Source organism: Bufo gargarizans, chromosome 2 (genome assembly GCF_014858855.1).
Source record: "Bufo gargarizans isolate SCDJY-AF-19 chromosome 2, ASM1485885v1, whole genome shotgun sequence".
Lineage (NCBI taxonomy): Eukaryota > Metazoa > Chordata > Amphibia > Anura > Bufonidae > Bufo > Bufo gargarizans.
Window position 1 is genome coordinate 40,539,919 of NC_058081.1, and position 11,865 is coordinate 40,551,783.

Below are 11,865 nucleotides of genomic sequence, written 5' to 3' on the forward strand. Positions count from 1 at the left end.
CTGCAGGTGTCCTTACTGCCTACAGCATCACGACATAGTGCACATAGGCACGGGCTATGATCTGACGCTGTGCGACGTCGGGTCACAGTGCAGCACAGGGCCCAGAAGAAGACCAGGGAGTCCGCCATATCTGCAGAGTGGCAGCGCTGTCTGCAGCAGGAGAGGTAAGTTCATTTATTTATGTCTGATCTGAGGTCTGATGAAACTTTGAGAGTCTGATGGATCTTGGGGGTCTGTCTGAGGTCTGAAGGATCTTCGGGGTCTTATCTGGTCTGATGGATCTTGGGGGTCTTATTTGAGGTCTGATGGATCTTGGGGGTCTGATCTGAGGTCTTAAGGATCGCAGGGGTTTGATCTGAGGTCTGATGGATCTTGAGGGTCTGATCTGAGATCTGATGTATCTTGGGTATCTGATCTGAGTTGATGGATCATGGGGGTCTAATCTGAGGTGATGTATCTTGGAGGCCTGATCTGGGGTCTAATGGATATTGAGGGTCTGGTGGGGGTCTGATCTGGGGTGTGAAGGATCTTGGCAGTCTGATGTGAGGTCTGATGAGGTACGGTGTCTGATCTGAGGTCTGATGAGAAATAGGGGTCTGATGAGAACTGGAGGTCTGATGAAAAATACATTTTTTCCTTCTCTATATCCTAGATGCGTCTTGTGGAGCAACAAATACGGTACTATCTCTATACAATTCAGTGTGGGGGTCTTTTCTCTGGACATTTTCTTTGTTTTATGATCATGTGCTCAGGTTATTACACACAGTTGTTTTTTTGGGGAACTGTAGATTTCCTGAAATGTGTCGGCCATGTATTATTTCCCTTGAAGGAGGAAAGTTTATCTTCTGCTATTTATATAGGGGCCCCACATCCTTCTATAAAAGTAAAAAAAATAAGCATAGTCTTCCCCTGCAAAGAGACAATAGACGGCGGAGTCTGTGAAATGGGAAAAAGACTGACAATCTGAGAGTAGTATGTGAACAGGGGGCAGGTTCAAGGAGAAGCAGCGCGATAGCCTATATGTGTGATACACAATACATGGGGGAGATTTATCAAAAGTTGTGCAAAGTATAACTGGCTTAGTTGTCCATATCAACCAATCAGATTCCTCCTTTCATTTTTCAAAGAAGCTGTGATAAATGAAAGGTGGAATCTGATTGGTTGCTATGAGCAACTAAGCCAGTTCTACTTTACACCAGTTTTGATAAATCTCCATGATAGACTTCTAACATCGGACATTTCTGAATGTATTTGTTCCGTTTTGCTTCCTGCAGGGGTCACTGTGAACCACAATATCTGAATCCGAATTTTTGACCATTCTGAATCTTTATTCACAGTCTTCTTCCCTTGGGCGACCAGTCAGTAGGAGACAACCCCCCCCCCTCATTCTTCACAATGTGCGAAGACAGGTCACACTGTCACTCCCCAGAGTTCAGATCATCAGGAGAAGATCTACGCTTCGAGGCAAGAAAGAATGGTGGGAGATTTTCGCTTTAAAGGGGTTGTCTCACTTCAGTAAATGGCATTTAGGCCGCATTCACACGACCTTGCAGTGTTTTGCAGTCTGCAAATTGGAGATCCGCAAAACACAGATACCATGCTCTATACTTTTTGGCAGGGCTGCAGAACGGAACTACGGATGTGGACAGCACACATCTTTTGCGGCCCCATTGAAATGAATGGGACCACACCCGTTCCGCAAAATTGCGGAACGAATGCGAATCCAGTCATACGGTCGTGTGAATGAGCCCTTGTCATGTAGAGAAAGTTAATACAAGGCACTTACTGTCACGGATCAGCGAGTGTGGAACCACTGTGCCAACTAACTGGTTTGGATTTGGGCTAAACCAGGGATCTGGCCTTCGCTGTAGGGGAGCCACCAGACTGCTACCTCTTGGGATAGTCTTAGTGTAGTTGGCTGCTGACCTACTGAGGGTAAGGACAAAGGTGCAAGCACCGGAGGCTCTAGGCACAGAAAATGCACCTAAACTGCAGGTATAGTCTGAACAGGAACGTATACTGATTATAGGCAGAACTTGCCTGTAGGAAACTTGTCTGAGATGCTGGGAAACCACACCACAATAACAGATGCCTTCTGGATAGTCTCTAATGCTGGAACTGCAGATGTCTGGCAACACGGAACAGGAGACCCTAGGAGAGCTTGCGGGCGGGGTATCGGTGTGGATGCAGGAACAAGGCAGACAGGAGCTTAGACTAAAGCACAGACAGACAGACAGACAGACTGGGAGAACCTAAACATGGACTTGAACTTGAAACTGAACTGTGAGGTCAGGAGGACAAGGATGGGAACGCAGGCGGGGTCACATCACCGTTTCGTTTTCCGTTCTTACAAAAACAAAACGGATCCTGTATTTTAGGCATGTGTTCTGCACATTAGCCATTTCAATCTGAATTCTGTTATCTGCAAAAACTAAAAAAAACGGATCTCAGTCGGAATGCAAAATGTGCATAACAGATGCTCAGGATCCGTTTTTTTACAGGATTCTTTTTTTCTGTTCTTTTGACAAATTGGAAGAATGAAAAAGGAAACGGTTATGCGAACCTTGCCTATCGCAGGTAAATCGCGAGAAAATCTCTGAAGCACAAAGACTTCTAAACACCTTTGATGGTCACATGGAACCTTGAAGCTCAGGCACCCTCTGCCAGGACAGAGTGCCACTGGTCTCAGCCATTGGCTGGGGAAGGATTTTCACATGCGCGCACTGTCCCTTTAAGAGACCACAAGTGAGCGTGGCCATAAGGGAACAGAGACTGGAGCAATGGAGACAGCAGCTTGCAGAGGACGCTGGACAGCATAGTTTTAGCATGGCAACAGCGGGCACCGACTGCTAACCTAACATTTACAGTACTACTGTATTGTGATTGTCCATATTGCCTCCTTTGCTGGCTGGATTCATTTTTCCATCACATTATACATTGGTCATTTCCATGGTTACGACCACCCGGAAATCCAGCAGCGGTGGTCGTGCTTGCACACTATAAGAAAAAGTGACATCCTATGTCTTCTCCCAACGGTCCTGGCCACCAGAAAGGGCAGTGCTTCTCCTATAGTGTGCAAGCATGTCCACCATTGGTGGATTTCAGGGTGGTCGTAACCATGGAAACAAGCAGTGTATAATGTAATAGAAAAATGAATCCAGCCAGCAATGGAGGCAATATAGACAATCAAAGTACATTAGTAAGTGCCTTGTATCAACTTTCTCTACATGATAAATGCCATTTGCTGAATTGAGACAACTTTAAAGCTTGCACAATTGTGATTTCAGCTCTGGAGTATAATATAGGCTGTAACGTAAGTAATGTAAGTTTTCTGATGGTGTTGATGAGTTCTATATGTGAATGAAATGTAAAGAGTGAAGGTACGATTTACAGTGATAACCATAGTGCCTGCCACCAGATTTCACACTCTCTAAATGGTCACTCGAGACAGGAGATGGATCGGACATTTCTGGTGCACTCTATTAGATGTCTGGTCACAGGCTGCCTTCTACAACCCTGGAAACGCTGACACCTTCAGGCCATGAGGGGTACTGCATACTGGCCAATCTCAGTTATTCCTCAGCTTTTTCTGGTAGGCTTCATTCACACACGTCAATATCCATGGTCTGTGTTTCATCCGTGACACTGTCCATAATCCATTGATGTTTGATCCGTGGTTTTCAGTCTGTGGGTCATCAGCTAGGCTGAAAATTGGTTGTTGTAGAGAAATGATCCATAAAAACCACGAACCATGCACGGATGGCATCCCTCTTGTGTCCATAGTTTTCACAGAATTATAGACTACAATGCACGTGAGGGATCCATAATCACGTACATAATACAGCATACTTCCGTGGTGCCCCGTAGACCCACCGTCTATAGAAAACCACTGTTGTGTGAATACACACATTAAACTCAATGGATGTGTGCGCCGTCCATGATTGATGGCCTTACCTGTAAGGACTTACTTCACCCGTTAAAGATATCTGTATATCCCCATAATATGACAATTCTAAGCATCTTGTCTCAGAATTTAACATTGTACCATTCCTCTGTTATTCCTCCTAGAAATGTATGAATGCGTTTATAGCTGGGTGTTACCAGTTGGGGTTGTAGCCGTGCCCACCGGCGCCATCAGACTGTGTAGAGATACGCACCTTTGGCAAGGGGATTGCATGGGCATCATTTATACCCTGGATGCCATACTATTTATTATTTGGGCTCATGTATGGTGGTATTATTTTAGCACTATATAGTACTATTATTTGTGCATAATTTAGTACTGTTATTTGGTGCTATATGCTAGTATTATCCTCCCATGTCATACTATTATTTGTGCACTATTTAGTACGGTTATTTGACACCATATACCGTAGTAGTATTATTTGATGCTATATGCTGTTACTGTCTGGCACTATATGGTAGTATCATTTGGACACTATAATGTATAGTTTTTTAGCACTGTAAGCTGGTATTATGTAGCACTATATCATACTTCTATTTGGCACTAATTGGTAGTGTTATTTGGTATTATACTGTTGTTTGGCATTATAAAGTACAGTTATTTAGTACTGCAAGATGGTATTGTTTGGCACTATATAGTACTATTGTTTAGCGCTACATAGTTCTTGTATTTGGTAATATATGGTGGATTTATCTAGAGCTATTCCATGGTATTATTTGGCCCAGCATGGTGGTATTATCTGGAACTATACGGTGGTATTATTTGGCCCAGCATGGTGGTATTATCTGGAACTATACGGTGGTATTATTTGGCCCAGCATGGTGGTATTATCTGGAACTATACGGTGGTATTATTTGGCCCAGCATGGTGGTATTATCTGGAGCTATATGGTGGTATTATTTGGCCCAGCATAGTGGTATTATCTGGAACTATATGGTGGTATTACTTAGTACAGAATGGTGGTATTATCTGGAACTATATGGTGGTATTACTTGGTACAGAATGGTGGTATTATCACTTTATACTTTATTCTAAATTGTCCACCCAAGATAATAATAAAACACAGGCTAAAATATCATCAATAAAATATAAATATATAAAAACCAGTATATAAAAAATTAATAGAAGTATAGAACCTGTAGTGTATCCGATCGTACACTATATAGTATGGATGAGAATAATCCAGTATATAGTGGGAATAGTCCCCAAATGATAGAATACGTATCCTTCGAATGGTCCCTTGATGACAAACAGCAATCGATTGATGCGGCAATGTCCGTCCTTATGACCTTGCACTTGTTCATATATTAAGGTATTAAGGTAAGTATATATTGTAGAGTATAGAATATCTATTGGTCACATTGCCGGTAAGGCTTACTTATCCGAGACTTCCTTCATCAATATTCACTTTGCTGGTGCTGTGGCTGCGATCATTCATATGTGTATAACGGCAATTTTCCCCTTTCTCATGCACTTGGGTATAAACCCGCTGAGGGATCGGGATCTCGTGTCGGTGGTGGCGTCCCACGCGTCGCTCGGCATAGAACGATCTTACCCCCGGTATGATGTCTATTCGGTTGCGTGCACTGGGGGGTAATGAGATCAGCTGAATGCCGTAGTAGTTGCAGTTCGCACAACGCAGGGTAATGGCAGGTTGAATCATCTCTTGTCTCCAGCTGGAGAAGTTGCGGAAGTTGCGGAGCGCTCCGTATCGCTTGTGGTCTCAAAGGTCCTTCACTGTAACAGCAATATTAGGGGGTCTTCCAGCACCAAACACGTTTCGGGACCCCTAACTGGTCCCTTCCTCAGTGGTCAAACTATGACCACTGAGGAAGGGACCAGTTAGGGGCCCCGCGTTTGGTGCTGGAAGACTATGAATATTGCTGTTACAGTGTCGAGCGACGCGTGGGACGCCACCACCGACACGAGATCCCGATCCCTCAGCGGGTTTATACCCAAGTGCATGAGAAAGGGGAAAATTGTCGTTATACACATATGAATGATCGCAGCCACAGCACCAGCAAAGTGAATATTGATGAAGGAAGTCTCGGATAAGTAAGCCTTACCGGCAATGTGACCAATAGATATTATATACTCTACAATATATACTTACCTTAATACCTTAATATATGAACAAGTGCAAGGTCATAAGGACGGACATTGCCGCATCAATCGATTGCTGTTTGTCATCAAGGGACCATTCGAAGGATACGTATTCTATCATTTGGGGACTATTCCCACTATATACTGGATTATTCTCAGCCTACAGGTATCAGCCTACAGCGGGGCATTGTGGGAGTTGTAGTTTAACAACAGCTGGAGGGCCGCAGTATGAGGATGCCTGCTATATAGTGTACGATCGGATACACTACAGGTTCTATACTACTTCTATGAATTTTTTATATACTGGTTTTTATATATTACGTTTATATTTTATTGATGATATTTTAGCCTGTGTTTTATTATTATCTTGGGTGGACAATTTAGAATAAAGTATATATTCTTTATCCCTGTGCTCCAATGGGATTCCGGAGATAGAGTGCCAATCATCCCTTCACATTACTTGGCACAGCATGGAGGTATTATCTGGAACTATACGGTGGTATTACTTGGCACAGAATGGCGGTATTATCTGGAACTATATGGTGACATTATTGGCAAAGCATGGTGATATTATCTGAAACTATATGTTAGTATTATTTGCCACAGCATGGTGATATTTTCTGCCACTTTATGCCGGTATTATTTGACACGGCATTGTGGTATTTTCTAACATGCCATGGAGGTAATATTTGGCACTTCTATTTGGATAGCATATGACGGTATATATTTTTGTAGAGGGGGGGGGCACACATGTTTTACCAGGGGTCTCCACAGACTGATCCTGCCATGGTCAACACTTACAAACATGTAACAATAACATTTGGTGATTCCTTAGGATCCCGTAAACTGTGATCCCACAGACATACTGTGCGGGAGCGGGAAATGGGAGCTGCACCGGTGCGGTCACCCAGCTCTGCAGTCCTGAGAGGTAGGTATCCTCATTCATGCAGTGATGTATCTTCATTCAGGAGTCTAGGAAAGCGGGGTGACAACTCTGTAGGTGCACATGTAGTGCTAGGACACACGCTAATTGCATATGAATTGCTCATGCCTTGGGGTCCATTGACAGGTCCCATTGACATTGTAATGCCGCACACTGTGCACATCTCATTACACCAACAACCATGACCTGAGGCAGTGCATACACCGCACCTATACAGACCCCATACACAGACACAGTGCCAGGACACTGCCCGGCAGCCCTGCACCCGCTCTGTACAGGGCACTGTGCACACAGAGAACTGCCAGAGGAGCCGCATAGCACTGATCACTGCAACTGGATTGGGGCTTTGGAAATGAATTGGGTCGGGGGGATAGGGTATAACCTTTATAGCGGGCACAATAATGCATCATCTCCTATCTATCTATCTATCTATCTATCTATCTCCTATCTATCTATCTATCTATCTATCTATTATCTATCCATTATCTATCTATCTATCTCATATCTATCTATCATCTATCTATCTCCTATCTATCTATCTATCTATCTATCTATCTATCTATCTATTATCTATCCATTATCTATCTATCTATCTCATATCTATCTATCATCTATCTATCTCCTATCTATCTATCTATCTATCTATCTATCTATCTATCTATCTATTATCTATCCATTATCTATCTATCTATCATCTATCTATCATCTATCTATCTATCTATCTATCTATCTATCTATCTATCTATCTCATATCTATCTATCATCTATCTATCTATCTATCTATTATCTATCCATTATCTATCTATCTATCTCCTATCTATTATCTATCTATCTCATATCTATCTATCTATCTATCTATCTATCTCATATCTATCTATCTATCTATCTATCTATCTATCTATCTCATATCTATCTATCTATCTATCTATCTATCATCTATCTCATATCTATCTATCTATCTCATATCTATCTATCTATCTATCTATCTATCTATCTATCTATCTCATATCTATCTATCTATCTATCTCATATCTATCTATCTATCTATCTATCTATCATCTATCTCATATCTATCTATCTATCTCATATCTATCTATCTATCTATCTATCTCATATCTATCTATCTATCTATCTATCATCTATCTCATATCTATCTATCTAATATCTATCTATCTATCTATCTATCTATCTATCTATCTCCTATCTATCTATCATCTATCTATCTATCTATCTATCTATCTCATATCTATCTATCTATCTATCTCATATCTATCTATCTATCTATCTATCTATCTATCTATCTATCTATCTCCTATCTATCTATCATCTATCTATCTATCTATCTCATATCTATCTATCTATCTATCTCATATCTATCTATCTATCTATCTATCGATGTAGCACGGTTAACACACAAAATCTTAAATCAAATTTCTTAACTCATTGCGTTATCTTGAGACAAAAGTCAATGAAAAGCAATTGGAGGTGTTTGCTTAACGCAATTAGTTTAGATAACACGTCTCATAACAGTGTTAACTCTACTACATCTGTATCTATCTATCCATCTATCTCATCTCTATCTATTTCATATCTATCTATCTCTCCATTATACGCAGCTATCCCCTCTTACTGTAGTACAGTACAAATATCTCCTTCAGATAATAAATGAAGTAACTCATACAGTGTGCCGTAGTGGTGACGGGGACATCTTTCTGTTACTATTGTTTATCTAGATAAATAAATCAGAATTAAGATTTTCCAACTTTCCCTGCAGAAATAACAGATATTTCTCCCGCTAATCTCTCTTTTGTGCCCAGTGATGAGGTAATGCCCCGAGCAGTGAACCGTCCATCAAACAATCCATCAGGAGTGACGAGGGACCGCGGCGGAGAAGACGACACAGCACGAGATGCCATCTCTCCCGCAGAGCTTGCACTCTATTCTATGCAGGATCTATATTCTATACTGCACAGCACATCTGGATTGAATATTGCACTAGACTGGACTATGCAGAGGCTATCCTTCAGCTGCAGACCCTTACTGCAGGCTCTTAAGGAGACATGGAGAGAGCAAGAAAGATAAGAAAACAAGAAAAATCGAATTGATGAAAGGAGAAGGAGCACAACTTACTGTGTGGAGCAAACTTCTGATGTCCAAGATTCTCAGGTTCTTAGAGGAGCAGAGAAGAAATCCCAAGTCTGTGCCTGTTACAGGCAGCAGATAAGACTGACCTCCTCCCCTGAGCTCTGCACCCAGGCCCTGCCCATTCTCTAGACTTAAATATGAATAGCCTGCCCATCCGCCTGCCCCACAGCCATCCTCCATAAAATGCACAAGTCTGTATCTGCTCCGCTTCCACCCTCCTTTCTGGCTGGATCTTCACTCTTTCTTGGTGTCTCACAATCTTCTGCTGAAGGCTGGAATCACATCTGCAGCTTTTGCTGCAGTTTTTATGCAGTTTTTTTTAGCCAAACACAGGAATTGATGCAAAAGAGAAGTGATATATCAGTCTTTTCTATATACTTTTCCTTACGTTTGTATATCAGACTTTTCTTTATACTTTTCTTCACTTTTCTATATCAGTCATTTCTATAAATGTTCTTTTGTATATCAGTCGTTTCTATAAATGTTCTTTGTATATCAGTCGTTTCGATATACTTTTCCTTACTTTTGTATATCAGTCATTTGTATATATGTTCTTTGCTTTTGTATATCAGTCTTTTCTTCATACTTTTCCTTACTTTTGTATATCATTCTTTTCTTTATACTTTTCCTTACTTTTGTATATCAGTCTTTTCTTTATACTTTTCCTTACTTTTGTATATCAGTCTTTTCTTCATACTTTTCCTTACTTTTGTATATCATTCTTTTCTTTATACTTTTCCTTACTTTTGTATATCAGTCTTTTCTTTATACTTTTCCTTACTTTTGTATATCAGTCTTTTCTTTATACTTTTCCTTACTTTTGTATATCACTCTTTTCTTTATACTTTTCCTTACTTTTGTATATCAGTCTTTTCTTTATACTTTTCCTTACTTTTGTATATCAGTCTTTTATACTTTTCCTTACTTTTGTATATCACTCTTTTCTTCATACTTTTCCTTACTTTTGTATATCACTCTTTTCTTTATACTTTTCCTTACTTTTGTATATCAGTCTTTTCTTTATACTTTTCCTTACTTTTGTATATCACTCTTTTCTTCATACTTTTCCTTACTTTTGTATATCACTCTTTTCTTTATACTTTTCCTTACTTTTGTATATCACTCTTTTCTTTATACTTTTCCTTACTTTTGTATATCACTCCTTTCTATATACTTTTCTTCACTTATGTTTACCAGTCTCTGCTATGTGTTTTCCTTGAATTTAAATTCACTCTTGAATTTAGTTAAAAATTGCACCAAAAACTGAACGTGATTCCAGCCTGTAGGGCATTTGTCCCCAGAAAAGTCCTTAAATTTTTTTGGGTTGTCCTATCACTGCCTTGCACAGCCAAGATAGGAACGACCCATAATAAGTGCTGGACCAGGGTGGCCGGAATTACGGAAACATCTGAGTGGCTGATGCCTGTATGTTTCCATAGCTCTCATAGCAGTGAATGGGAGCTACACCTGGTTGATTTTTCCCATCTCAGCCATGAAAGTTTGAAATGAGACAACCCCTTCACGCTGGCCATATACATGAGATAGTAGTTGGCCAAATGAGCCTTCAACTATCTCTCCTGATCCTCCCAAACATACAGTACCAGTCCAAAGTCTGGACACACCTTTTCATTCCATGGTTTATCTTTCTTTTTTATATAATTTCTACATTGTGGATTCATATTGAAGACATGAAAGCGATGAAGGAACACATAGGAAATCAATTTGTATAGAAAAAAGTGTTAAACCAGAATATGTTTTATATTTTAGATTGTTCACAGTCGCCCCATTTGCTTTGATGACAGCTTCGCACACTCTTGGCATTCTCTCAATCAGCTTTATGAGGTAATAGCCCCTAGAGTGGTTTTCCAACAGTCTTGAAGTAGTTCCCGAACCATCTCAGCTGGGTGGTAATGGAGGCCATGTTATCCGATGCAGCACTCCATCACTCTCCTTCTTGCCCATTAGCCTTCACATTGCTTGGAGGTGAGTTTGGAGTTGTTGTCCACTTCAGAAACAAATGATGGTCCCACTGAGACCAAACCAGGTGAGATAGCATGTCTCCATAGAACGTTGTGGTAGCCATGCTGGTTAAGTTGTTCCTTGAATTTTGAATAAATCACTCAGCCGAGCATGCTATTGAATGTGTATGGCCTCCTTAAGAACAGGCAAGCACTTACTGAGTTTTGGGAAGTTATGTTACCCAGCTTTCCTAGAGCTCTGAGCACTAAACCTGCCTAGTTATGTAGTGATATGGATATATCACTGCATAACTAGGAAGTTTTACCAGTCTGGGGACTGGGAAAGCTAGGTAATAATCAGTTCGAGACAGATTTATCATTAAGCTCTATGTAAGCTGTTCACATGGAAATCTAGTGAGCTCCCCCTAGTGGTGACTACAGGCAGCCAGAATTTTATCATTTAGCTCTATGACTGTTTGACAGGAACAGTGTTGTAACAATTGGGGTTGCAGGGGCTGCAAATGGGCCCTGTAGAGAAGGACCCTCCCAGATTCCCAGGCAGGCATTGGTTTCAACTGTTTTACATCCACAGGATCCTCCAGTTGTTAAGTATGGCAGCCACTGGTTCCCTGCCACACCATTTATTCTGGTCAGTGAAAGGCTGCTTTAAAGGGGTTATTCACCTTTATAATGTTTTGTAATAACCCCACAGCGTGGTCAGACCCACAGTGGTAATCATACTTACCTGATTC

At 40.9% G+C, this 11,865-nt stretch overlaps 1 protein-coding gene across 1 annotated transcript in view; it reads right to left on the bottom strand.

Annotated features, from left to right (window-relative positions):
• LOC122929295 (sphingosine 1-phosphate receptor 1-like) overlaps positions 1-9,375 on the bottom strand; it is a 39,622-nt gene extending 30,247 nt beyond the window's left edge. Inside the window, exon 1 of the mRNA XM_044282812.1 lies at positions 9,141-9,375. The gene's annotated coding sequence lies outside the window, so the exon portion shown is untranslated. The remainder of the gene's footprint in view (positions 1-9,140) is intronic.
• Positions 9,376-11,865: the final 2,490 nt, after the last annotated feature.